This window comes from Microcaecilia unicolor, chromosome 5 (genome assembly GCF_901765095.1).
Source record: "Microcaecilia unicolor chromosome 5, aMicUni1.1, whole genome shotgun sequence".
Taxonomy (NCBI): domain Eukaryota; kingdom Metazoa; phylum Chordata; class Amphibia; order Gymnophiona; family Siphonopidae; genus Microcaecilia; species Microcaecilia unicolor.
Genome location: NC_044035.1, coordinates 22126486 through 22153236, shown reverse-complemented (window position 1 = coordinate 22153236; position 26751 = coordinate 22126486).

Sequence of the window (26751 nt, the reverse complement as noted above, 5' to 3'; positions counted from 1 at the left end):
ACTTTGGTCCTGAGGAACTGAGTTCAATTCCCACTTCAGGCACAGGCAGCTCCTTGTGACTCTGGGCAAGTCACTTAACCCTCCATTGCCCCATGTAAGCCACATTGAGTCTGCCATGAGTGGGAAAGCACGGGGTACAAATGTAACAAGAAAATAAAAAAAATATATAGCTAACTGCCATATGTACATAAAGTGTCAGTTAAAACCCTAAAGAGCAAGTCCCGGGGTAACCTGAACTAAGTGGCAGTTACAGGACACCCTAAAGAGCAGTGACACGATCACTTTAGCCTCCAAGAGAGAATGAGGATAAATCAATAATGAGGAGCAGCTGCAACTATAACCTGGAGTGATACACCAGAATCAGGTTTCCAAAATGTGAAAGTGACCTGTGCATCCTAGATCCACTGAAGGTGGTGTTTTGGGCAGCCAGATCCAGGGGGTACAATAATAAATTTGCGGAATTCAGTAAATGGGGTTCTGATGGGCAGGGGGAGGCACAATTGCCCCAAAGGCTTCATTGGGTGATTCTCAAAAATTCTGACAACTCCACCTACTCACAGACAAATGTGCTCTCAATTGGGCGCTGTAAAATACAAGAATAATCACTTTATTTTTGTGAAATCCCCTAATTAAAAATGCACAGAGAAGAAACAGATGAAACGGTTTCAAGAAAATGAATACGCAAAAACGAAAAGTCTTTTCTAAAGTCTTATTTTAAAATCAGAAAAAAAAAATCCACTTCCTTTCTCTTTAGTCAGGTAGACCATCTCCTGGATTCTCCTTGGCCAGATTCTTCATGGACTGATCTTCCCCTCTACTGCACAGGTCCCAAGCTGAATACCCCAGTTTCCTCACCGCATCTGAAAAATACTCACAAAATATCATCCACAAAATACAGAGAAAGCAGTATTTAGAACATGTAGAAGTGTCTTTTAAATGCATCCACTCTGCAGCCTCCCATTACCTCTCCACTCTCATCTCTCCCTACATTCCTCCGCGTGAACTCCGCTCACTGGACAAATCTCTCTTGTCGTCCCCCTTCTCCTCCACTGCTAATTCCAGACTTCGTTCCTTTTCCCTCGTGGCTCCTTATGCCTGGAATAGACTTCCTGAGCCTGTACGTCTAGCTCCATCTCTACCTGTTTTCAAATCTATGCTGAAAACCCACCTTTCACCACTGCTTTTGGCTCCTAGCCACTACTCAATTGCCCTCCCCTTGTTCCTTCTCACCCAATACTTCCCTCACCCTTAATTGTCTTGTTTGTCTGTATTTTTAGATTGTAAGCTCTATTGAGCAGGGACTGTCTCTCTGTGTCAGGTGTTCAGCGCTGCGTGCGTCCGGTAGCACTATACAAATGTTAATAATAATAATAATAATATAATGCCTATATAACCTCATATATCCAACTTGGGGAAGCTTTGTTAGGAGTTCAACAGTGGGGGGAATGAGGGACTGTCACGTAACATCTTAGCGCTACCCCTAGTACCCACCTGGGGATAACCCTGTGGTCAGCTGGAGGGTCCTACTCAGTAATGGCCAGGCCTGCCTGTACCTGTGCATATGCACCTACACTAGCATACTCTCCACCCAACTGCTGGGTCCCGCTTGCCTTTGGGTGAGTCTCCCAACCACAAGTTATTTCCCCGGTGGTTTCTACGGACACTGGAAGCTGCAATCTTGGGGCCCACGGTTCTTAGAAAACCACTTATAGACCAGAACACAAACTGCCAGGATTCTTAGTCAGTCCAGGACAGCAGAGCTAACAAACTAATAGGTTTATTATCAGAGTAGAACAGTGAACAATAAAAGTGGTAAATAGTAAACAGAAACAGGCAAAATAACAAGGACTCAGTATTAAAGTTAATTGAATGCTTTGCACTACCTAAGTAGTACCTGGGAAGGTCAGGAAAAGAAACTGCTTACATGAATTGAACAGGATCTCAGTGCAGAGGTCTGCTCCCTCCACACTCTCAACTCTGAGACTAAGGAGTTCTAGCATTTCTGGGCTAGGTCTTTGGCTACAGGGTCAATCAAGGCACAAAGCATTAGCACTAAGGATGTTTGGCCAATGGCAGTGCAGGCTACTTTCCCCCTCTGGAGTTTTCCTCTTTTCTTTGGGGAAGGTAAGCTACGAAGAAAACAGACCTCTACAACGGCTACTGTGTAATGTAGAGGTCAAACACCATCTGATGGCCAATCAAAGGAAATGCACTGAAAAGATGAAAAGTATCATAGGGCAGTATTACAAATCAAAAAGCATGAAAGTTCCATAGGGAAATTTTGCAAAAGCTCTATAAATGGTACTCAAAAATTGGCACCGGAAAAAATCAGTGCTAAGAGTGATTCTATAAAGGGTGCACACCCTTTCTAGAATTACGCTTAGCACTGATTCTCATACCTAATTTTAGGCGCCAGACTTATGCCTGCTAAAACTAGTTGTAAATGCTGGTGCCCGAATTAGGCGCGCTGAGGCTGTATTCTAGAGTGTTTATTATCATAGCTAAGAGCTTTGGTTCAAGGCCTGGCTTTGGTTCAAGATCTAAAAATGACAGAGAAGCTTACAAGCCTGTAACTCTAATCTGAACTCATGAGCTGTTGTAACACTCTCATGCAGCAAAATGAGGAAGGGGCTAGGGTGCAAAAACCTCAATAACAGGATGGTATGACCTTACCAACAGGGCAAGGTCAGATACACCCAAGAAGATATGGTCAGAATGCAGAACTGAGTGGTCTCACAGAGAGGTAAGTAAGCTTTCTAAGTAATGCTAAAAACAGCCAAGCACGTAGAGTAGAATTCTAAGAAATATTAACTATTATATTAGCATTATATTAGCATATATCCAATAAGGTGTATTTACTGTCATATTACCTGTATCCTGAATGGACATATAAAAATGAGTGTACTTCTTACTTCAATGGAGAATCTGGACCGCAAATACTTTTGTATGGGCAGCTAGTCTCCCAAAAGCAATTGTCAATTGTACTTATATTTGGTGAGTAGAGAAAATAAAATATCGAATTGCTTTTCCAACCAATGCAGTCTTGGGTGATTTATTTATTCCTAGGTATTGGTGGGTGGACCACCATATTGGGAGAGATAAATGCACCCAAAAATACAAGAGTTATGTGCACAACATTTTGGAATGCCCCTGACACACTCATGGCCACACCCCTTTTTGAGTTATGCGCTAGTAGAGTTAGGCACCGTGCCTTCTTGAATAAAATGCAGTCAGATGCATGCGCAAATTTTAATCAGTGCCAATTAACTTCAGTAATTGGTTGTTAGCACCCAATTATTGATAGTTAAGGGCTCGTTAATTCATTTGAACGCACATCTTGGGATGCGCCCAAATTTGGGTGTATAAATCTGGGTGCCATATATAGAATCTGGGGATAAATGAGTAGTTACAGTGGGGGAAATAAGTATTTGATCCCTTGCTGATTTTGTAAGTTTGCCCACTGACAAAGACATGAGCAGCCCATAATTGAAGGGTAGGTTATTGGTAACAGTGAGAGATAGCACATCACAAATTAAATCCGGAAAATCACATTGTGGAAAGTATATGAATTTATTTGCATTCTGCAGAGGGAAATAAGTATTTGATCCCCCACCAACCAGTAAGAGATCTGGCCCCTACAGACCAGGTAGATGCTCCAAATCAACTCGTTACCTGCATGACAGACAGCTGTCGGCAATGGTCACCTGTATGAAAGACACCTGTCCACAGACTCAGTGAATCAGTCAGACTCTAACCTCTACAAAATGGCCAAGAGCAAGGAGCTGTCTAAGGATGTCAGGGACAAGATCATACACCTGCACAAGGCTGGAATGGGCTACAAAACCATCAGTAAGACGCTGGGCGAGAAGGAGACAACTGTTGGTGCCATAGTAAGAAAATGGAAGAAGTACAAAATGACTGTCAATCGACAAAGATCTGGGGCTCCACGCAAAATCTCACCTCGTGGGGTATCCTTGATCATGAGGAAGGTTAGAAATCAGCCTACAACTACAAGGGGGGAACTTGTCAATGATCTCAAGGCAGCTGGGACCACTGTCACCACGAAAACCATTGGTAACACATTACGACATAACGGATTGCAATCCTGCAGTGCCCGCAAGGTCCCCCTGCTCCGGAAGGCACATGTGACGGCCCGTCTGAAGTTTGCCAGTGAACACCTGGATGATGCCGAGAGTGATTGGGAGAAGGTGCTGTGGTCAGATGAGACAAAATTTGAGCTCTTTGGCATGAACTCAACTCGCCGTGTTTGGAGGAAGAGAAATGCTGCCTATGACCCAAAGAACACCGTCCCCACTGTCAAGCATGGAGGTGGAAATGTTATGTTTTGGGGGTGTTTCTCTGCTAAGGGCACAGGACTACTTCACCGCATCAATGGGAGAATGGATGGGGCCATGTACCGTACAATTCTGAGTGACAACCTCCTTCCCTCCGCCAGGGCCTTAAAAATGGGTCGTGGCTGGGTCTTCCAGCACGACAATGACCCAAAACATACAGCCAAGGCAACAAAGGAGTGGCTCAGGAAGAAGCACATTAGGGTCATGGAGTGGCCTAGCCAGTCACCAGACCTTAATCCCATTGAAAAACTTATGGAGGGAGCTGAAGCTGCGAGTTGCCAAGCGACAGCCCAGAACTCTTAATGATTTAGAGATGATCTGCAAAGAGGAGTGGACCAAAATTCCTCCTGACATGTGTGCAAACCTCATCATCAACTACAGAAGACGTCTGACCGCTGTGCTTGCCAACAAGGGTTTTGCCACCAAGTATTAGGTCTTGTTTGCCAGAGGGATTAAATACTTATTTCCCTCTGCAGAATGCAAATAAATTCATATACTTTCCACAATGTGATTTTCCGGATTTAATTTGTGATGTGCTATCTCTCACTGTTACCAATAACCTACCCTTCAATTATGGTCTGCTCATGTCTTTGTCAGTGGGCAAACTTACAAAATCAGCAAGGGATCAAATACTTATTTCCCCCACTGTATTTTTCAAGCAATAAGATCAATCAAAGACTGTTCAATGGACAGTGTAGGGATGAAATACTTGGGCATCCAACTGATGGCAGACCTAATGGAGATTCTGATTGCAAACAAGAATATTGTATTACAACAAGCGAAGAACTTGGTGGGTAGGGTGGAAACTGTCAATATACTCCCCCTCCCCCAACCACCATAGGAATAATACCTGTATTATTTTTATCTTGGCTTTCCAAAGAGTTAGATCAGCATCTTGTAATGTTTTTGTGGAAAAGTAAATTGTCCCAGCATTACTTTACGAAAGCTGAAACTACCCAAAAATCTGTAGGGGTTGGGGGAGGGGGGAGAGGGAACTTCATTGACTTTCTCAATTATCATCATGTGTTTATCCTATGTCAGGCCCTATATTGGATACACAATGATATTGGTAACTGTGTACCATGACGGGTAACCTTCGAGCATGATTTTGCAGCCTTGCTTAATTTGTGACACATTGAGCATGCACTTTCTCACTTTCTCCAGGCCTTGAGGTCAAACCTAGTCATCTCTGTAACACAGCAAACTTTATTTATTTTTTTTATTTGTTACATTTGTACCCCACATTTTCCCACCTATTTGCAGGCTCAATGTGGCTTACATAGTACCGTCAAGGCGTTCGCCAGGTCGGTTGATAACAAATACAAGGTTATATTAGTGCACTTTGCTGCCTGGATGTCTCAGCGCCATCTGAAACTAAACATGACCAAGACTGAGCTTCTTATCTTTCCCTCTAAACCAACCTCTCCTCTTCCCCCATTCTCTATTTCTGTGGATAACACTCTCGTCCTTCCTGTCTCATCAGCTCGTAACCTTGGGGTCATCTTCGACTCCTCCCTCTCCTTCTCTGCACATATTCAGCAGACTGTTAAAACCTGTCGTTTTCTTCTCTATAATATCACCAAATTCGCCCTTTCCTTTCTGAGCACACTACCAGAACCCTCAACCACAGTCTTATCACCTCTCGCTTAGACTATTGCAACTTGCATCTCACAGGTCTCCCACTTAGCCATCTCTCTCCTCTTCAATCTGTTCAAAATTCTGCTGTACGATTAATATTCCACCAGTGTAGTTATGCTCATATTAGCCCTCTCCTCAAGTCACTTCACTGGCTTCCTATCCGTTTCCGCATACAGTACAAACTCCTCTTATTGACCTATAAGTGCATTCACTTTGCAGCTCCTCAGTACCTCTCCACTCTCATCTCTCCCTACATTCCTCCCCGGGAACTCCGTTCACTGGGTAAATCTCATGTTATCTGCACCCTTCTCCTCCACCGCTAACTCCAGACTCCGTTCCGTTTATCTTGCTGCACCATATGCCTGGAATAGACTTCCTGAGCCGGTACGTCAAGCTCCATCTCTGGCCATCTTCAAATCTTAACTAAAAGCCCACCATTTTGATTCTGCTTTTAACTCCTATTATTCACTTGTTCAGAACCCTTATTTTATCATCCTCACTTTAATATTCCCTTATCTCTTGTTTGTCCTGTCTGTCCTAATTAGATTATAAGCTCTGTCGAGCAGGGACTGTCTCTTCATGTTCAAATGTACAGCGCTGCTTACGTCTAGTAGCGCTATAGAAATGATAAGTAGTAGTAGTATAGCTCCTAGTCTACTCAACATGCCCACACCAAAGCCACAGACATGCATGTGCATTCTTATCACAGTGTGAGCATGTTAATGTGGTACAATTTTATAAAAGGGCACATACGCTAATCCTGTGCTAATCAATTAGGGCCACATTCAGTAAATGGGGCTGAAAAAAATTGGCACTCAATGCTATCCTATAATGCGTACTCAGAGATGAGCATCGATTATAGAATAACTTTGAGAGCTGATTTGGGCTCCAAAATTTGGGCTCCAGAACTTACGCCTGCTGAAACCACACATCCCCGGTATTCTAACCGCAGACAAATTTTAGGAACGCCCCTGACCTACCCATGCACCTCCCATGGCCATGCCCCCCTTTTGGGTTGCACGCTATAGGATTTGAGTGCACATTGCTATAGAGTACTGCGTATAAGTCCACCACTTGCAAGTATGCATCCAATTTTTCTTACTTGAGTACGCAAATGTGGAATGCATTACCAAAGAGTGTGAAAACGATGTCTGACCATCAAAACTTCAGGCGATCTTTAAAGACCTATCTGTTTTGCAAGGTCTACCCTATTGATTCTACTTAAATGCCTCAACTCTACAATGCATCTATACATACATGGCAATGGACATTTTTATTTCTTATTTCCTTGTCCCTTATTGTACCCATTTACCCCTACCTTACCTGACCCTTTTTCTAATTGTATTTGTTTAATACCTACCGTATTTGGTGTTCACCATTACGGTATTTTGTAAGCCACATTGAGCCTGCTAATATGTGGGGAAATGTGGGATACAAATGTTACAAATCAATCAATCAATCAGTTAATCACTCACTCACTCACTCACTCACTATGATATTGTACGTTCTAAGAGGAAAATACTTCAGATACTCGGTCCTCACTGTTACTTATCACACAGTGGATCGCGTCGCTCAGCATTTACTTTTTATAGAGTGGTGCATAGCAAGATATGCATGAAAATCCAAATTGGTGCCAATTAGTACCAATTAGCACTCAATTACTGGCACTAATTGGCTCCTTAGCCAATTCAGTTGGCTACACATCTTAGATCAGAATCCAATCTTGGGTTCGATATACGGAGTCTGGGGGTTAGATGCTACAATGTAAATGCACTAAGGGGTCCTTTTACTAAGCAGCGGTAAGACTAATATTTGGTAGCACGCACGAAATCAACACTACCACCGGGGTAGCGTGGCCGCCCAGAGGTACATAAGTGCATAAGCACCGCCATACTGGGAAAAGACCAAGGGTCCATCAAGCCCAGCATCCTGTCTCCAGCAGTGGCCAATCCAGGCTTCAAGAACCCGGCAACCCCCCTCCCCCCAAAAAACTTAATTCTTAATAATGTTCAATGGACTTTTCCCTCAGGAATCTGTCCAAACCCCCTTTAAATTCCATAAGACCAGCCGCTGTTACCACATTCTCCGGCAACGAGTTCCAGAGTCCAACTACACTCCGAGTAAAGAAAATCTTTCTCCTGTTTGTTTTAAATCTACCATATTCTAGCTTCATCTTGTGTCTCCTGGTTCTATTGTTGTTTGAAAGTGTAAGCAAATGCTTCACATCTGTCCGCTCTAATCCGTTCATTATCTTGTAGACTTCTATCATATCACCCCTCAGCTGCCTTTTCTCCAAGCTGAAGAGCCCTAACCTTCTCAGCCTTTCCTCATAGGGAAGTCGTTCCATTCCCTTTATCATTTTCGTCGCCCTTCTCTGTTTCCCACAGTAGAAATGCTACCAATCCCGGGGCAAGCAGTGGTTTCTCCGTATCTGTCTCAATAGCAAACTATGGACTTTTCCTCCAGGAACTCTAATCCGTTCATTATCTTGTAGACTTCTATCATATCACCCCTCAGCTGCCTTTTCTCCAAGCTGAAGAGCCCTAACCTTCTCAGCCTTTCCTCATAGGGAAGTCGTTCCATTCCCTTTATCATTTTCGTCGCCCTTCTCTGTTTCCCACGGTAGAAATGCTACCAATCCCGGGGCAAGCAGTGGTTTCTCCGTATCTGTCTCAATAGCAAACTATGGACTTTTCCTCCAGGAACTTGTCCAAACCTTTTTTTAAATCCAGATACGCTAATCATTATTACGACATCATCTGGCAGCAAGTTCCAGAGCTTAACTATTCTACGAGTGAAAAATTATTTTCTCCTATTTGCTTTATTGAGTGGCCCCTGGTCTTTGTACTTTTTGAAAGAGTGAAAAATCAATTCACTTCTACCCGTTCTACACCACTCAGGATTTTATAGAACTCAATCAAATCCACCCCCCCACCCCCCGTCAGCTTTCTCTTTTCCAAACTGAAGAGCTCTAACCTCTGTAGCCTTTCTTCATATTAAAATTATTTAAAATGCAGAGTGTCCTGGAAACTTTGAGTGTTTCTTTTCAATTTATAGTAAGCAATTTTCTTTTATGGAAAAGTTACAAAGACTTAAAGAAAACAATCAATCATCTGAAGGGGATTATATTCTCTGTTTGGGCTTTATTAGAAGAATATCTAATAAGCAATCTTAGACATGAAGGAGCATTATAGCTCAGACTGAAATATTAAATCACACATTTTTATATAACTTCTGATAAGCTGTATCAGCACAGCTGACCGAGCAGAAAATGCCAGTTGGATTCCTTTGTATTAAAAGTAAATTACAGTTCATGATTTAAGAAAAAAATAATCACTTTGATTCATTTATCTAGAAAATTAAATTTCCAAAAGGGAACTTGATGACATTTCCAAGGAATATAAATGTGAAAAAAAAACCCTCAAAATGCATAAACTCTTATTCTGAAGAAATCAATAACACTTACAAAGCTTCATTAACTTGCCACTTATATCCCCACAAGGCAAACCATTGTTATGTTTTGTTGGGCCAAATATTCAAAAGCTTCTTACCTGCATACAGTGGGGCTAAACAAATCACAGGGGCCGGGTCCCCCTTGGTATTATATACTACCAGCAGTCAATCTATACCCCTGGAGGTTTGTGGTGCTGCCAAAGAACCAGTGGTTTTCCTGTTTAATTTAATTTTGACATTTATAATCAGCTTAACCATTGAGAAGGAGTGGCCTAGTGGTTCGGGTGGTGGACTTTGGTCCTGAGGAACTGAGTTCGATTCCCACTTCAGGCACAGGCAGCTCCTTGTGACTCTGGGCAAGTCACTTAACCCTCCATTGCCCCATGTAAGCCGCATTGAGCCTGCCATGAGTGGGAAAGCGCAGGGTACAAATGTAACAAAAATAAAATAGATACTATTGGAGATTCTACATGGAATGTTGCTACTATTGGAGGTTCTACATGGAATGTTGCTATTCCACTAGCAACATTCCATGTAGAAGGCTGCGCAGGCTTCTGTTTCTGTGAGTCTGACGTCAGAGTGTCAGCCACCCTAGGAACGCCACTGCCGTACAGGTCTCTATCTGCCGTCATTTTTCTATGTGCCTTAGAATTTATGTGCATCACTTTATAGAATACACTTACACAGTTGTGAATGTAAGTTCTAATTAATGCCAATTAGTGTTATAATTGCTTGTTAATTGGCAATTATCGGTGCTGATTGGCTTGTTAGCTTATTAAGTTGCACATGCAAATATAGAATATGACTGGATTTGCATGCGCTACTTAAGTCACGCCAGTGGCGAAGCTACGTGGGGCCACGGGGGCCTGGGCCCCATAGATTTGGCCCTGGACAACACTGCTGACGACCCTCTCGACCCTCCCTCCCGCCGCCAACCCTTCCCCGCCATCGCCGTCGGCTATCTTTGCTGGCGGGGGACCCCAACCCTCGCCAGCCAAGGTCCTCTTCTTCTGGCGCAAGGCTTCGTTCTGTTTCTGTAAGTCTGATGTCCAGAAACAGAACGAAGCCTTGCGCCAGAAGAAGAGGACCTTGGCTGGCGGGGGTTGGGGTTCCCCGCCATCAAAGGTAGGCGACGGCGGGGGAGGGTTGGCGGCGGGAGGGGGTCGAGAGTGTTGTCAGCAGGGGGGGGGGTCAAAGTTGTTGGTGGCGGCGGCGGCGGGGGGGCTAAAATGTGCCCCCTCACCTCAGGCTCTGAACCCCCTCCCGCCGAAGTCTGGCTATGCCCCTGAGTCACGCTACATAGAATCCAAGTGTAATTGTATTGTATAAGCTATGCCTAACTTTAGGCACAGTTCATAGAATCATGCTATGAGCATGCTTTTTTGGTGCTGATTTTTAACGTGCTATTTACAGAATTTGGCCCTTTGAATGTGCTTATGGCTATGCACAATCTATAATGCTGGGCACCCAAATCCCATAGCGTGTAACCCAAAAGAGCACGGGAAAGGCATGGGTGTATCAGGAGTGTTCCGAAAAAGTGTGCGTATTGTTACAGAATACCGGATCAACGTGTCCAACCTGGGCACCAGCATTTACATCTGGTTTCAGCAGGCATAAGTCTGGTGCCCAAAGTTTAAGTGTGGAAATTGGTGCTTTGCGTGATTCCATAGAGGGTGTGCGCGCTTTATAGAATTGCGTTCAAATATTTGAACGGTATTAATCCGCAAACAAAACTTTTCTGGAGATGGGAAGGCGGTAGAACTAGAGGATATGAATTGATGTTGAAGGGGGGCAGACTCAGGAGTAATGTCAGGAAGTATTTTTTCATGGAGAGGGTGGTGGATACGTGGATGCCCTCCAATAGGAGGTGGTGGAGATGAAAATGGTAACGGAATTCAAGCATGCGTGGGATAGACACAAAGGAATCCTCTTTAGAAGGAATGGATCCGTGGAATCTTAGCGGAGATTGGGTGGCAACACCGGTAATTGGGAAGCAAAACCAGTGCTGGGCAGATTTCTATGGTCTGTGCCCTGATCGTGACTGAATAGATATGGATGGGCCGGAGTGTAAATTTCAAGGGGCTTCGATGTTAAGTTCAGAAATTGTAGTACAAGAACAATGCTGAGCATACTTCTCTGATCTGTGCGCTGAAAATGGCAAGGACAAATCAAACTCGGGTATACATATAAAGTATCGCATACCATGGAAATGAGTTTAGCTTTGGCAGACTGGATGGACCGTATAGGTCTCTATCTGCCGTCATTTACTATGTTACCATCTTTTCTGGTGATCATTTTAAGCATAATTTATAGAAGTGTCCCTTTATTGACTTGTTTCGATATCATAGCCCTTTCTTCCAATTACAGTAAAACAAAAAAAAAACCAAACAAAAAAAGAAGCATGAAACACAAGTAGATCCACAGGATGTAAAACTGAAAAATATATCAATGAATGATAAACAGCAGCAAAATAAAAGGCTTTTAAATCATGTCTAGAATGTGTAAGGTCAGTTGATAACTACCCGGCTTATAGTAATATATTTCACCAATTAAGAACCACGTGGAAAAAGCAGTGATTTTGGGCCATGGCTGTGTTAAAAGCTTTGGATGATGGAATCATTAGCTAATTACCTTCTTGTGAAGTAGAAAATAAGGGATCGACCACTCAGCCAAACAGACGAGCCTGGGCCTGAACTGCTAAGGTTAAAGCTTTAAATTAAATATTCAGGGCTACTGCAAGAATAATTGACAACTCTGTGATCATTAGGCCTGCTGCAAAATTGCTCTTTTCCACCAATAATGCTCAGATTACAGTTTAAAATATGCATGTGCCTTGCCACTTTTGTGATGACGACTTTAAATGGCCAAGTTTCCTTCTACTCCTGTTATTTTCTGCCCTTGATTTATTAGAATAATTAAAATAATAGCAATAGAGTGTTTGAACAAAATGAACAATATACGTAGCAGGTATAATAGAGCACCTAGGCTAATAGGGCAGGAAAAGTAACTATTTATAGACTATTTTATAAAGACATATAGACGCCAATGTGTTCAACAAGGCACACCACAACGATCCATCCTAAATTACAGTCAACGAAACTTATACTAGAACTTGGCATAACCAAACTCCATATACCTGATTGCCTCATCAATTGTTATGAATGAACTTTAACGCTACACTATATCTCTGAAGCTCATAATGAACTCTTTATAATCTGCTTGTCCTCTTATGAACATTTAATGCATTGCCAACTTGTATTTCCTCATACCGGAAATGGCGATTGCCATTACGGAATAATGTAAGCCAGATTGAGCCTGCAAATAGGTGGGAAAATGTGGGATACAAATGCAACAAATAAATAAGCACTAGCGCAAAGCCAACATGGATTTAGTGAAGGGAAATCTTGCCTCACCAATCTATTACATTTCTTTGAAGGGGTGAACAAACATGTGGATAAAGGTGAGCCAGCTGATATGGTGCATCTGGACTTAATGCATTTGACAAAGTACCTCATGAAAGACTCCAGAGGAAACTGGAGAGTAATGGGATAGGAGGTGGTGTCCTGTTGTGGATTAAAACCTGGTTAAAAGGTAGAAAACTGAGAGTAGGGTTAAATGGTCAGTATTCTTCAATGGAGAAGGGTAGATAGTGGGGTTCCCCATGGGTCTGTGCTGGGACTGCTACTTTTTAACATGTTTATAAATGATCTAGAGATGGGAGTAACTAGTGAGGTAATTAATTTTGCTGACAACATAAAGTTATTCAAAAGGTATCAGGTGAATTCCCACTCGGACAGTACCCACCCACTAATTCCCCCAATACAATTCCCACCTAGGACAATTCCCCTGGGACAATTCCCACTTAAGGGAGACAATTACCACCAAGGACTTTCTCTCCCCCCCCCCCCCCCCCCCCCCCGGCCATTTCCCACCCTCCTTAGCCATTTTTTTAACCGATTGTAGCTTCTTTCTTCTATTGGGTCCCATAAGTCCTGGCGGTACTTTCTTGTTTAAGGTGTCTGGAACAAGGAGATTAGAGCAGTATACGGATGTACACAGAGGATGTAAGCATAGGAGCCAACTTTTCAAAATTATTGGGGATGCTAAACCCAATGAAAATAATCCCTCCATGGATACATACAAGGAACTTTCTTAATATTGGGGGTGCTCAAGCACCCACAGCACCCATAGAGTCGGCTCCAGTGGATGTAAGGATATATGATAACGGAAAAACTTTTCATAGGTATAGTAATAATTTGTTATTAAATCGTAATCAGTATGTCATTTTGAAGAACTGAATTAAGATGAAACCTAGTTTGGGGGGGAGTAGGTGGGCATTGTTCCCCCTCCCCCCCACATGAACTGCAGTTTGTATGTGCAGTGCAATCCGCTTAAGTGCAAGGGTCTGGGACCAAAGAAATACATGCAGTTAACCGGAGCGTGTACTTAACCGTTATGACCCAAAGAAGCTTGACATCTGATAAACATATGTACAGTACTGTTTATTATACGTACAGTATACAGTCTCCGTTAACTGACGTTAGGCTTACTTGAAGTAATCAGTCATAGTCCTCTGTACACTCTTGTGTCTGTGAGTTCCACAGACTACGTCTGCCAGCGGTAAAAACTGTCATAGCACTGACATCCAGTGGCCTCCAGATAGACCCACACAGTGTTGACACTCTCCTGCGCTCTTGCAAAAGTGACAGGAGGTTGTTGAATTTCGTCAGCATGTGCCTCGCTGCTCATTTCATCATCTGTTTCATCATCAGACGTTGCCTGCGTGTAGGCGCATATCTGGACATCAGTGCTGTCATCAACTGTTTGTAGATCATAATCAACAGCTATGAAGTGATGAAACTCCTCTTCAGTAACACTGGTGGGATGTCAATAGCCTGTTCATCTGATGCGTTTGCAACAACTGCATCTGCTTCGTCCCTCTCTGCATCCCTAACAAAGCTTGCCCACTTGTAGCAGTTCACAATGGTTGCCTGTGTAACATGATTCCAGGCTTCTTTCTGCATATGTAGGGAATCCAACAGTGATAGATTACGAGCCAGTTCAACAGCATGTTTATCCTTGCCAGTCTGGTCATCCATAATGCTTATCAGACGACGTAGCAGAAGAGCCCGATAATGTTGTTTGAAATTGGCTATTATGCCCTGATCCATAGGTTTGATCAGAGAGGTAGTGTTTGGTGGCAGGAAGACCACCTTCACATTAGACAGCCTGACATCATCACTGTGTGCAGCACAATTATCACAAAGCAACAAAATCTGACGCTTTTGTGCCCGCATTCTAGTGTCTAACTTCTTTAGCTACTGCTTCCATATTTCCCCAGTCATCCATGAATTTGCGTTAGACTCGTATGACACAGGAAGTCGTTTAACATTCTTGAAGCAACGGGCTGTTTGCTCTTTTCAATGACGAGTGGTTCCAACTTCTCACTCCCATCCATATTGCAGCAAAGGAGGATAGTCAGTCGGTCCTTCGACATTTTACTTCCTGTAGTTTCAGCTTGTTTGAGTGCAAGTGTTCTATCAGGAATTTTCAGCACCAAAGTCATCAGCGTCTTGTTTTTCACCATGCTGTTTCTTGAATTTTATGTTGTTCCTCTCCTTCCATCTTTCCAACCATCCAACAGTGGCTTTGAATTCAGTTAGTCCAAGACTTTCAGCTAGCTGATTAGCTTTCTCCATAAGCAGTGGACCACTGACAGGAAACTATCTGCTCCTGACATGAGAAAACCACCGAAGAAGAGCATCTTTTACATCCTCAGCTTTTTTCGCCTGTTTACATTTCCTATGTGGATTTGTATTGTTTTGCCAGTCTTCCAGAAGCTGATCTTTCTGCTTCAAGATACGTGAAATTTGACTGGGATTGACACCATATTCTTTAGCAATAGATGCTTGACTTTGTGTTCTAATTTTTTAAAGAACTTCTATTTGTTCAGCCAGTGTTAAAGTCTTATAGTTGCACGATGACAATGACGACGACTCCAGTGTACACTCTAACAACATTCTTTCGCTTCTTCTGCCTGTGGCATTTAACCAACGGGATTTCAAATTTACCGCCCCTTTGTCACGTGCCAATCGGCTTCCATATTCCATGCATGCGCTTATGCAGAGTCTTTCCTGCAGAGGAGCGGTCTTAAACCATGCATATAAGCGAATCTTGCACTTATCAGTGGTGCGTTAAGCCGAAGTTTGTCCCCATAGAAATTGATGGAGCCAAAAACAGGACCGAAGTACGGCATGCAGTTAAACAGAGCATGCGCTTATTCGACGTGCACTTAAATGGAGTGCACTGTATTTATGTATATTTATGTAGATATAGCTAGCTAGATCGATCCCAGATTAAACATGAATTAGGTTAAAACCTAGTTTTTGTGTGTGTGTGTGAGGGGAGCATTGACCCCCCCCCCCCCCCCACACACACACAAACTGCATGTCTGGAAGGGGAAGAGATCTGTAAAATATAATGTTCGGGGGGGGGGGGGGGTGAGGGAGTACTGGCTCCCCAAACGATCTGGAAGAGAAAAGGGAGGGAGGTTACTTGTCCTAGTGTGGTTTGTACTTTTGAGGTTATGGGTGGGAATTGGTTCAGTGGAAATTGTCCAGATTGGAATTGGTGGGTGGGAACTGTTTGGTGGGAACTGTCCAGATGGGAACTGACCTAGAACTATTCAAAGTTGTTAAATCGCAAGAGGATTGTGAAAACTTAGAAGAGGACCTTACGAGACTGAGAGTCTGGGCATCTAAATGGCAGAGGACATTTAATGTGAGCAAGTGCAAAGTGATGCATGTGGGAAAGAGGAACCTGAATTATAGTTACATAATGCAAGGTTCCACATTAGGAGTCACTGACCAGGAAAGGGATCTAGACATCATTGTTGATGATAGGTTGAAATCCTCTGCTCAGTGTTCTGCGGCGGCTAAGAAAGCAAATAGAATGTTAGGTATTATTAGGAAAGTAATGGAAAACAAAAATGAGGACGTTATAATGCCTTTGTATCGGTCCATGGTGCGACCGCACCTTGAATACTGTGTTCAATTCTGGTCACTACATCTCAAAAAACATATAGTGGAATTAGAAAAGGTACAGAGAAGGGTGACGAAAATGATAAAGGGGATGGGACGACTTCACTGTGAGGAAAGGCTAAAGCATCTAGGACTCTTCAGCTTGGAGAAAAGACGACTGAGGGGAGATATGATAGCGGTCTATAAAATAATGAGTGGAGTTGAAAGGGTAGACGTAAATCGCTTGTTTACTCTTCCAAAAATACTAGGACTAGAGGGCACACGATAAAGCTACAAAGTAGTAAATTTAAAACGAATTGGAGAAAATATTTCTTCACTCAATGTGTAATTAAACTGTGGAATAAGAATGTAGTAAAAGCAGTTAACTTAGTGGGGTTTAAAAAGGTTTGGATGGTTTCTTAAAGGAAAAGTCAATAGACCATTATTAAAATGGACTTGGAGAAAATCCACTGCTTATTTCTAGAATAAGCAGCATAAAATGTATTGTACTGTTTTGGGATCTTGCCAGGTACTTGTAACCTGGATTGGTCACTGTTGGAAACAAGATGCTGGGCTTGATGGACCTTCGATCTGTCCCAGTATGGCGTGTACTTATGTAGATTGTGAATGCTAAGGCTTTCAGCGTTGTAAACATTTTCTCAGAGATGCCAGGCTAGAAGACATTTTCTGGTTCTTCAGGTTCCTGCATTCTGCCTTTATACTTTTCTTCCCAGAACTCCTTGCTCTCCTTGTAAGGTTCATGTTATAGTTATGCTTGGTAAAAGGCTTCGGTCATTTCCACAGCACTCTCCATTGTCAAATTTAGGATACTGCCTCACCCACTGTTTCATGGATTGGAGTAGCCCCTCAAGGAGTTATTCAAGGAGGATAACTCTTGCTATCTCCAGGCCAGTGTTGCCCTCTGGTTGGAGCCATTGGAGCCGACTCTGTGGGTGCTGTGGGTGCTTGAGCACCCCCAGTATTGAGAAAATTCCTTGTATGTGTCCAGGGAGGGGTTATTTTCATTGGGCTTAGCACCCCCAATAATTTTGAAAAGTTGGCTCCTGCCATCTCCAGGCCACTTCTTTGACCTTGTAAAATAAATGTTGGGGATTCTCTTTTACTTGAAGAGACCCCTTCTAAAATTGTGGCCAATAGGCTCCCGACATGCAGTAGCCTGCCCTCTCCAGAATGGCGGCCTTCACTTCTGCATAGGTGGCCATTGCAGTGGAGTTGACATCCTGGAAGGTAGTCTGGCTGCTACAGATTAGAAGTTCCCCAGACAGCCAATGATACTTCTGGCCAACCTGATAGGCAAGCGGTCCTCTCAAGGTTTGTTAAAAAACGACTAGTCCAGGTCATCTTCTGGTACCATTTTTTTAAGCCTTGGAACTGGAGGAATGGCTTGTAGCCTGGGTGCCTGGAGTGCTGGGGTCGCCTGGTCCAGAAAGCCCTGCTGCAGTTCTACCAACTTCTCCAACATTTGTTGCTGCATTTGCTACGACAGCTTCTGCTCATAAAGGAGAGCTTCCATAAACTGCCACCTCTGCTGTTGTTGCTTTTGCCCTTCCAGTAGGGCCTGGATCAGTTTCTCCGTGCTTTCTGTACACCTGCACTTGAAACCACTCAAAATCTCCAATAGAAAACTCTTCAGTAAAAGAAACCAAATAATATACAAAACCAAAGAGAGGAACTAATTGTCTGCAAATAGCCGTAACTTAAATTTTTCTCTCCTCACACATTGTAGTGTAAAACATATTCACAGTATAGTATGTTCTTATGTATATATATATATATGTGTAAGGGAACCCTCGGAAGATACCACTCATCGGCACTATCATAAATTCTTTTGCCTAGTGGCATAGCATCTCTTCATTGGGCTATCCCTTGATTCAATTTTATAGTGCTATTGCAAACGCATAGAAAGTGCTCAAAATGCATGTGCTCAAAACAATAAACTTATCTTTTCTTAAAGTCGTGTCCGTGTTTCCTGCTGCTGAAATCCACTTAGGCTTCCCCTTATTGCGCCCGACGCCACGGTCCCTAAAGTGCACAAAAGCTTAACACAACCTCCTGGCTGCCCTATAGTGTCCCTCACAGGAACAATTTTGGAACCATTGTCAAAGATGTTGGATTTCTTTCTCCAACCGTACGTCAAGCAAGCCAAATCCTATATACAAGATACTGCCCATTTTTTGAGGCATATTGAGGTAATTGGGAAAGTTTCATCGACAGTGATTCTTGTGACGATGGACATTGAGGCTTTGTATTCAAATATTCCACAAGAGGCTGCCTTAGAGATAGTGAAGAGGACTTTAGGAGATCGTCCAGTGGAGCACAGAATTTCCACTGATTTATTAATGGCGTTTGCATCTTTGGTATTAAAGAACAACTATTTTAGGTTTGATCATACATTTTATTTGCAAAAGAAGGGAGTTGCAATGGGCACTGCAGCCGCCCCCAGTGTGGCCAATTTATATGTTAGTCAATTCGAGGAAAATAATTTATACCAGTCCCACTGGTACATTGAAAATATCACGAATTGGCTTCGTTTCATCGATGATGTTTTTTTCTTATGGCATGGGACGGAAGATCAACTAAAATCATTTTTGCAATGGCTGAATAACATCGACAGTAATTTAAAATTTACCATGAGTAGCAGTAACATCAATATTTCATTTTTGGATACTTGGGTACATAAGGTACATGACCAATTACAGGTAACAGTGTACCACAAACCTACTGATCGCAATACCCTCCTCGCATGGAATAGTCATCATCCGTATAAGCTGAAATGGTCACTTCCGGTGGGTCAGTTCCTACGTCTCCGAAGAATCTGTTCCACTGATGAAGCATTTAAAGTTCAAGCCTCTATTCTTATGTTGAAACTGCAAGCGAGGGGGTATACTCAGAAATGTATACAACAAGCATATAAAAGAGCTTGGTATGCCCAACGCTCATTACTGTTATTGGATAAACAAAAAGAACAAATGGAACAAACAGTTTGTGTATTGGGCTTTTCCACCCTGGCTCCGGAGGTGGCACATCTAATACATAAGCATTGGCAGGTGTTGACTTTCCATCCAGTCTTTCGTGAACACCCCTGTATTGCTTACACTCGGGGTAGAAACCTTAAAGATCAATTAGTTCATACAAATTTTCCCCCGACATTTAGAGCAAGAGATCAAGGATGTCATCAACCTTGTGGTCAGTGCCAATTTTGTACACAAACTATGACTTTGTCCCAATGGACTTACGCAAGTACTCAATGTACGTATAGGATGGAACAACGGACTACTTGCCTTTCATCGTACGTTGTGTACATTATATATTGCCCTTGTTCCCTATATTATGTAGGACGTACAATTAGAACTATGAGAATACGTCTGGTGGAACACAAAAGCCGTTTAACTACAAGGACTTTAACTGCTCCATTGGTTTCTCATTGTTTAGAATATCATCATGTTTTTTCAGATCTCAGATGGTTCATAATAGAACAGGTTTCAGAGCCAAATGGAGGGCGGGACCGTACTTCAATTCTAACCAGGAGAGAGCAGTGGTGGATACATAGGTTACAAACTATTAGCCCACATGGACTGAATGAAACCGTGGAATGGAATTCCATGATTTGAGTTAATTCTTTCTTTTCGAATGAAGAGTGACTTATTAGGACCAATATTAGCTTTTTTCATTTTTTTATTTTTTCGTTTTCATTTCAATTTCTGCCACTGAAAGAGAAAATATTGGGAAGTCTTTTGTAGTGGGATAAGATCTACTTGGTGCAGTCAGGACATTATTCAAGGGGTCTGGTTGGACTATATTCACTAGTTCAAGACTTTTGTTTTTACAGTGACGTCACATTGAAGCGACAGCTGTTGGTAGCCTTTAAATAGCGCCTACAAAGAACTGACGAGTGCAGCACAAGTATACAGCACCGATGTCTCAGTTTACAGACCGTTGTGCATCTGTTGTGGGCAATTAAACCGAGTCCCTGACGAAAGCATTGAAACCCGCGGCGTCGGGCGCAATAAGGGGAAGCCTAAGTGGATTTCAGCAGCAGGAGACACGGACACGACTTTAAGAAAAGACAAGTTTATTGTTTTGAGCACATGCATTTTGAGCACTTTCTATGCGTTTGCAATAGCACTATAAAATTGAATCAAGGGATAGCCCAATGAAGAGATGCTATGCCACTAGGCAAAAGAATTTATGATAGTGCCGATGAGTGGTATCTTCCGAGGGTTCCCTTACACACATATATATATATACATAAGAACATACTATACTGTGAATATGTTTTACACTACAATGTGTGAGGAGAGAAAAATTTAAGTTACGGCTATTTGCAGACAATTAGTTCCTCTCTTTGGTTTTGTATATTATTCTGTACACCTGCAGCATGCACTATGCAAAAATCAAAACAAAAATCAAAAACCTGCCTGTCTAGCTTTCCAATAATACTAGGACAAGGGGGCATGCGATGAAGCTGGAGTGCCGTAAGTTTAAAACAAATAAGAAAAAAAATTTCTTTACTCAGCGTGTAATTCGACTCTGGAATTCGTTGCCGGAGAATGTGGTTAAGGCGGTTAGCTTAGCGGAGTTTAAGAAAGGTGTGGACGGCTTCCTGAAGGAAAAGGCCATAGAGTGTTATTAAAGGAACGTAGGGAAAAATCCACTTTTCCTGGGACAAGCAGTACAAAATGCTCTGCTCCGTGGATCTTGTTGGGTGATTGTGACCTGGATTGGCCACTGTCGGAGACAGGGCGCTGGGCTAGATGGACCTTTGGTCTGTCCCAGTGTGGCGATGCTTATGTCTTAATACCGGAGCTCACGATTAAGAAGCAGCTATCCATTTCTAGGTTAAGATTAAATTAAGAAAAGAGATGTCTTTTTTACCGCAGCTTGTAAAAAAGGCAAAAAAAAAAAAGACATGGCCGTGCACTAAGGGGCCCTTTTACTAAGCCACGTAGGTGCTTATGCCTACCCAACTCGCATCAATTTGAAGCTACTGCCCGGCTACCGCATGGCCCTTGCGGTAATTTCATTTTTTGATGTGTGTCCGCTATGCGCACCGGGTGGTAATCGTCATTCTACACGCGTAGATGATTACCGCACAGTTAACGCTTAAGACCTTGCTGCTAAGTCAATGGCTGGCGGTAAGGTCTCAGACCCAAAATGGATGTGCGCCAATTTTGATTTTGCCGCACGTCCATTTTCAGCAAAAATCAAAAACAAAAGGCCCTTTTTTATAGGCGCCATGAAAAATGGATCTGCACGCACCCAAAACGTACGCCTACACAAGCACAGCACATTTTTCAGTGCACCTTAGTAAAAGGACCCCCCGTAAGAATGCTCTTACCGTGTGGCCAGGCTGGGGGAGGGGGGAGCACGTAATGCCATCCATTGAGGTAGAGGTAAAGTCTCCCATGCTAACTCAGTGGTAACCAGGTAACGTGCAGTGCTGACTGATTAACGCCATTACAGTCCTATTTTCCCTGCCACAGGTCAGTGGCGTAGATACATGGGGCCACGGGGGCTTGGGCCCCCTTATATTTGGCCCTGAACCCCCCAGATGATGACCCTCTCGACCCCCTCCTCCCGCCGCCAACCCTCTCCCTCCGCCGCCATTGCCGTGGGCTACCTTTGCTGGTGGGGGACCCCCAATCCCCGCCAGCCAAGGTCCTCTTCTTCCTTCCTTCTGTTTCTGAGTCTGACGTCCTGCATGTTGTATGTGCAGGACGTCAGACTCAGAAACAGAACGAAGCCTTGTGCCGAAAGAAGAGGACCTCGGCTGGCGGGGATTGGGGTCACCTGCCAGCAAAGGTAGGCAATGGCGGCGGGGGAGGTTTGATGGCAGGAGGCGGGGTCGAGAGGGTCGTCGTCGGAGGGGGTCACAGTTGGAGTTGGTGGCGGCGGCGGTGAGGGGTCAGCAATGGCGGAGCAGGGGGGGTCGGCGGTGCCAGGGGGGGCTAAAATGTGCCCCCTCACCTCGGGCTCTGGACCCCCTCCCGTCGAAGTCTGGCTATGCTCCTGCCACAGGTAATGGTGCGCGGTGGGGCTGGAACTACCATCGGTGCCCGCGTTGGGCCAGTGTTAGCTGCGGGTTAGTGTGTGGTAAGCCCGCATTGTGCTGACCACCGCTTAGTTTACTCTTTTAAAGTATGTACCCCCTTATAGAATTAATCTCATTTTGCGTAACCTTTCCTTACCAGATCATGGATCAGAGATTGATCCCTCCTTGGGCAAAGATTTGAATTTCCTACTAGCTGAATCAGGGGCGTAGCCAGACCTCACAGTGGGAGGGGGCCAGAGCCCAAGGTTGGGGGCACATTTTGAGTGCTGCACTGCCACGCCTCGCCCCCTCACAAACAAATACCTTTGCTGGTGGGGTCCCCAACCCCTGCCAGCCGAAGCCTTCGTCAGCGCGGTCTCCAGCGCAGCTGCGTTCGCTGCCTGCCCCCTGCTCTTCTTTCTTCTTGCTCCTCCTGTGCACGCTGATGCTGAGCTGTCTCCGGCACAGCCACATTCGCTGCCTGCCTCCTGCAGGCAGGGGGCAGGCAGTGAACGCGGCTGCGCCGGAGACCGCACTGAAGAAGGCTTCGGCTGGTGAGGGTTGGGGACCCCCGCTAGCCAAACCAGGGGCCCGGATGAAATTTGCAGGGGCCCAGGCCCCCATGGCCTCCCGTAGCTACGCCACTGAGCTGAATAAAAATGGAAATATAAGGGTGAAGAGTAAAGAATTTTTGGACCCATCCGTAGGCTATAACCAGTGATATCAATATTTTATTACAATGTATGATGTCTGGGAACTGTACATTATTGGAATGAAGACTAGTAGCCAATTGAAAATTTTACAGCTCCCAGATGTTGTACATTCCAGTCAGACAAGCATATTAACCAAATTGATTGAAAGGCCAAATTGTTGTAAGGAAGGAATTATATTTATTCCAATGCAACAAACAAGTCTGAAAGCAGTTTAAACTGACAGGCCATATTATACCACAGTAAATCAGAAACATTAAAAGTCTCCCATCTCTTATAAAGTTTAGTATAATTGAATCTAGCTGTTTCTCTATTCCACATAAAATCAGTATTAACAGATTTGAAACATTGGACATCTTTCTGTATCATTCAGCAAGGAACGTGCAAATGTGAATCGATCCTTTATTCTTGCAAAAAGTATAAAGACTAGGAAACACGACATGAAGTTACTAAGTAGCACATTTAAAACATATCAGAGAAAATGTTGTTTTTTTCACTCAGCATATAATTAAGCTCTAGAATTTGTTGTCAGTGGGTGTAGTAAAAGCAGTTAGCGTAGCTGGGTTTAAAAAAGGTTTGGAAAATGTTCTGGTGGAAAAGATCATAAGCCACATAAGCCGTTACTAAGACAGGCTTGGAGGGGCATTTTTGAAAGGAAAGTCCAAGTTCCGATTTGGACGCCCTTGCAAAACGGCGAAAAACAGGACAGGGAAACCCGTATTTTCGAAACAAGATGGATGTCCATCTTCCGTTTCAAAAATGCCATCAGGGACATCCAAATCCTTAAATTTGGACGTCCCTAGATTTGGACGTCCTTAGACATGGCTGTTTCTGACTTTCAGCGATTTTCGTAACCAAAGTCGTCCATGTCAAAAACGTCCTAATGCAAGCCATTTGGTCGTGGGAGGAGCCAGCATTTGTAGTGCCCTGGTCCCCCTGACATGCCATGACACCAACCAGGCACCCTAGGGGGCACTGCAGTGGACTTCACAAATTGCTTCCAGGTACATAGCTCCCTTACCTTGTGTGCTGAGCCCCCCAAAACCCACTACCCACAACTCTACACCACTACCATAGCCCTTACAGGTGAAGGGGGGCACCTATATATGGGTACAGTGGGTTTGTGGTGGGTTTTGGAGAGCTCGCTGTTTCCTCTACAAATGTAACAGGTAGGGGGGTATGGGCCTGGGTCCGCCTGTCTGAAGTGCATGCTGTACCCACTAAAACTGCTCCAGGGACCTGCATGCGCTGTCATGGATCTGAGTATGACATCTGAGGCTGGCATAGAGGCTGGCCACAACATATTTTTAAAGATGTTTTTTTAGGGTGGGAGGAGGTTAGTGACCACTGGGGGAGTAACGGGAGGTCATCCCTGATTTCCGTGGTCATCTGGTCATTTCAGGTGAAAACGGCCAAGTGTTCGTCAGTGACGTCCTTGTTTTTTTCGATTATGGGTCAAAGATGTCCAAGTGTTAGGCACACCCAAGTCCTGCCTTTGCTATGCCTCCGACACACCCCCTTGAACTTTGGACGTCCTTGCGACTGACTTCCACTAGAGACATCCAAAATCGGGTTTCAATTATACCGATTTGGACGTCCCTGGGACAAGGACACTTTCACTAATGACCCAACATTGCCTCAGGGGTCAATTCAACCAAACGCCAAAAGTCTCAAACCTGGCGCGTTTTCTCAGCATCCTGCTCCACACTGGGAACTGTTTCTGTCTTCAGTGTGGATTTTCATTGTGACAAGTTACTGCATTGCAAGCAACTACTAAAGTATTTAGTGTTGTTCGGTTGAATTGACCCCTGAGGCAGATGTTAGGTTATGCCAAAACACGGCTTGTGTCGGGTCATCAATCAAAGTGTGCTTTTCCCACTCTTGAGAGTCCTTTGTGTTTCTTTTTGGACTATCTGTGCTGTGTATCTTGACACTTTACATTGCATGTTGTTATACAATACCAGCCTAACTTTTAGCAACCTACATAGAATTTACCCATTTATGTCATGTTTTTTTTGTTCCTACGCTCTGTCGCTATCAGCACTTTGGTCAAATGTGGAAATAAAAGCAACAATTTCTTACAAACTTTCTTTTTTCTTCAGGCGGAATAGCAGGGGCAAGTTTGTATTCAATGTCAACATATTAGAAATACCACACGCAGTCTTGCATTTCTATTGATTCATAATTCCTGAGTGCTATGCTATGACGTGTGTGCTCATAAAGCTATCCGTTTCCTACACTTATCATTTGCATTTCCTTTGTGCTGTTTCAGAGGAATATTAGCAAACAAAGTGGCCCGTAATTATCAGCTTTTTATTTCATCACACCTTTCATGTCTTGCACAATGGTATTTCATTCATACAACGTTCGTGTTAATAGCTCCCTTGTCTGCTGTTTTATTTCCTTGTTGAATGAGATTGATTAGTTAGATTTCTCTCAAGTTAACCCTAAGAAAGTATAACTTACAGTATCTATTTCAAAATGTTTCTGTTTGCAAAAACTTAAGCTAAGCACCATCACCTGACTGAGTTTATCTTATTGGGCAGACTGGATGGACCATGCAGGTCTTTATCTGCTGTCATCTACTATGTTACTATCCAGCTTATAATCGAAAGTGATTGCCGGCCATCTTCCGACACAAATTGGGAGATGGCCGGCGATTTCTTAAAAGCGGCGAAATCGGTATAATCAAAAGTGACATTTTTGACAGCATCGCCGCTTTCCCGTCGCTTTGCCAGTGAAAGTTCAAGGGGGCATGTCGGTAGATTAGCGAAGGCGGGATATGGGCGGGCATGGGCGTGGCTACCAGATGGCCGGCTTTCGCTGATAATGGGAAAAAAAGCAGCGTTAAGTAGTATTTCACCGGCTTTACTTGGTCATTTTATTTTCACGACCAAGTCTCAAAAAGGTGCCCCAACTGACCAGATGACCACTGGAGGGAATGGGGTATGACCTCCCCATACTCCTCCAGTGGTCACCAATCCCCTTCCAAACTAAAAAAATAAAGCTAAAACCTTTTTTGCCAGCCTGTATGCTAGCCTCAAATGCCGTACCCACCTCCATGACAGCAGAATGTGTTGTATCCTCCGACAGCCTTTCCCTGGTTGCGATGTGGCTCTCAGGTGAGTGTGACACCTTTTTTGTTAGGTGCCCTGCAGAGTCACATTAGCAATGCATTGTGGTGGGGGTAGGGTACTGGGCTCTACTCCCATGGTGCTTTTCCCCCCTGCTAACTGGGTCAGAGTGTGCCCTGTTTTGTTTCCTGTTGTAGTCCATGCGGTAGTGGCCATTTTTGTAAGCCAGTTTTAGTTCCCTTTCCTGTGTTACCCACGTTAGAGAACGTAGTTCTTACCTTGAATGGTGCTGAAAGAGGGCATTGTACACCATTGTGCCAGCTCTGATCTACTGCTAATCTTAGTACCAGGGGACTCTTTGCCAGTGGGGCACAACCTCTGATCTTCAGTTAACTGTGAGTAAACGTGCTTATTTCAAGAAAGGACTTTTTCAGAGAGATTAGTCTTCAG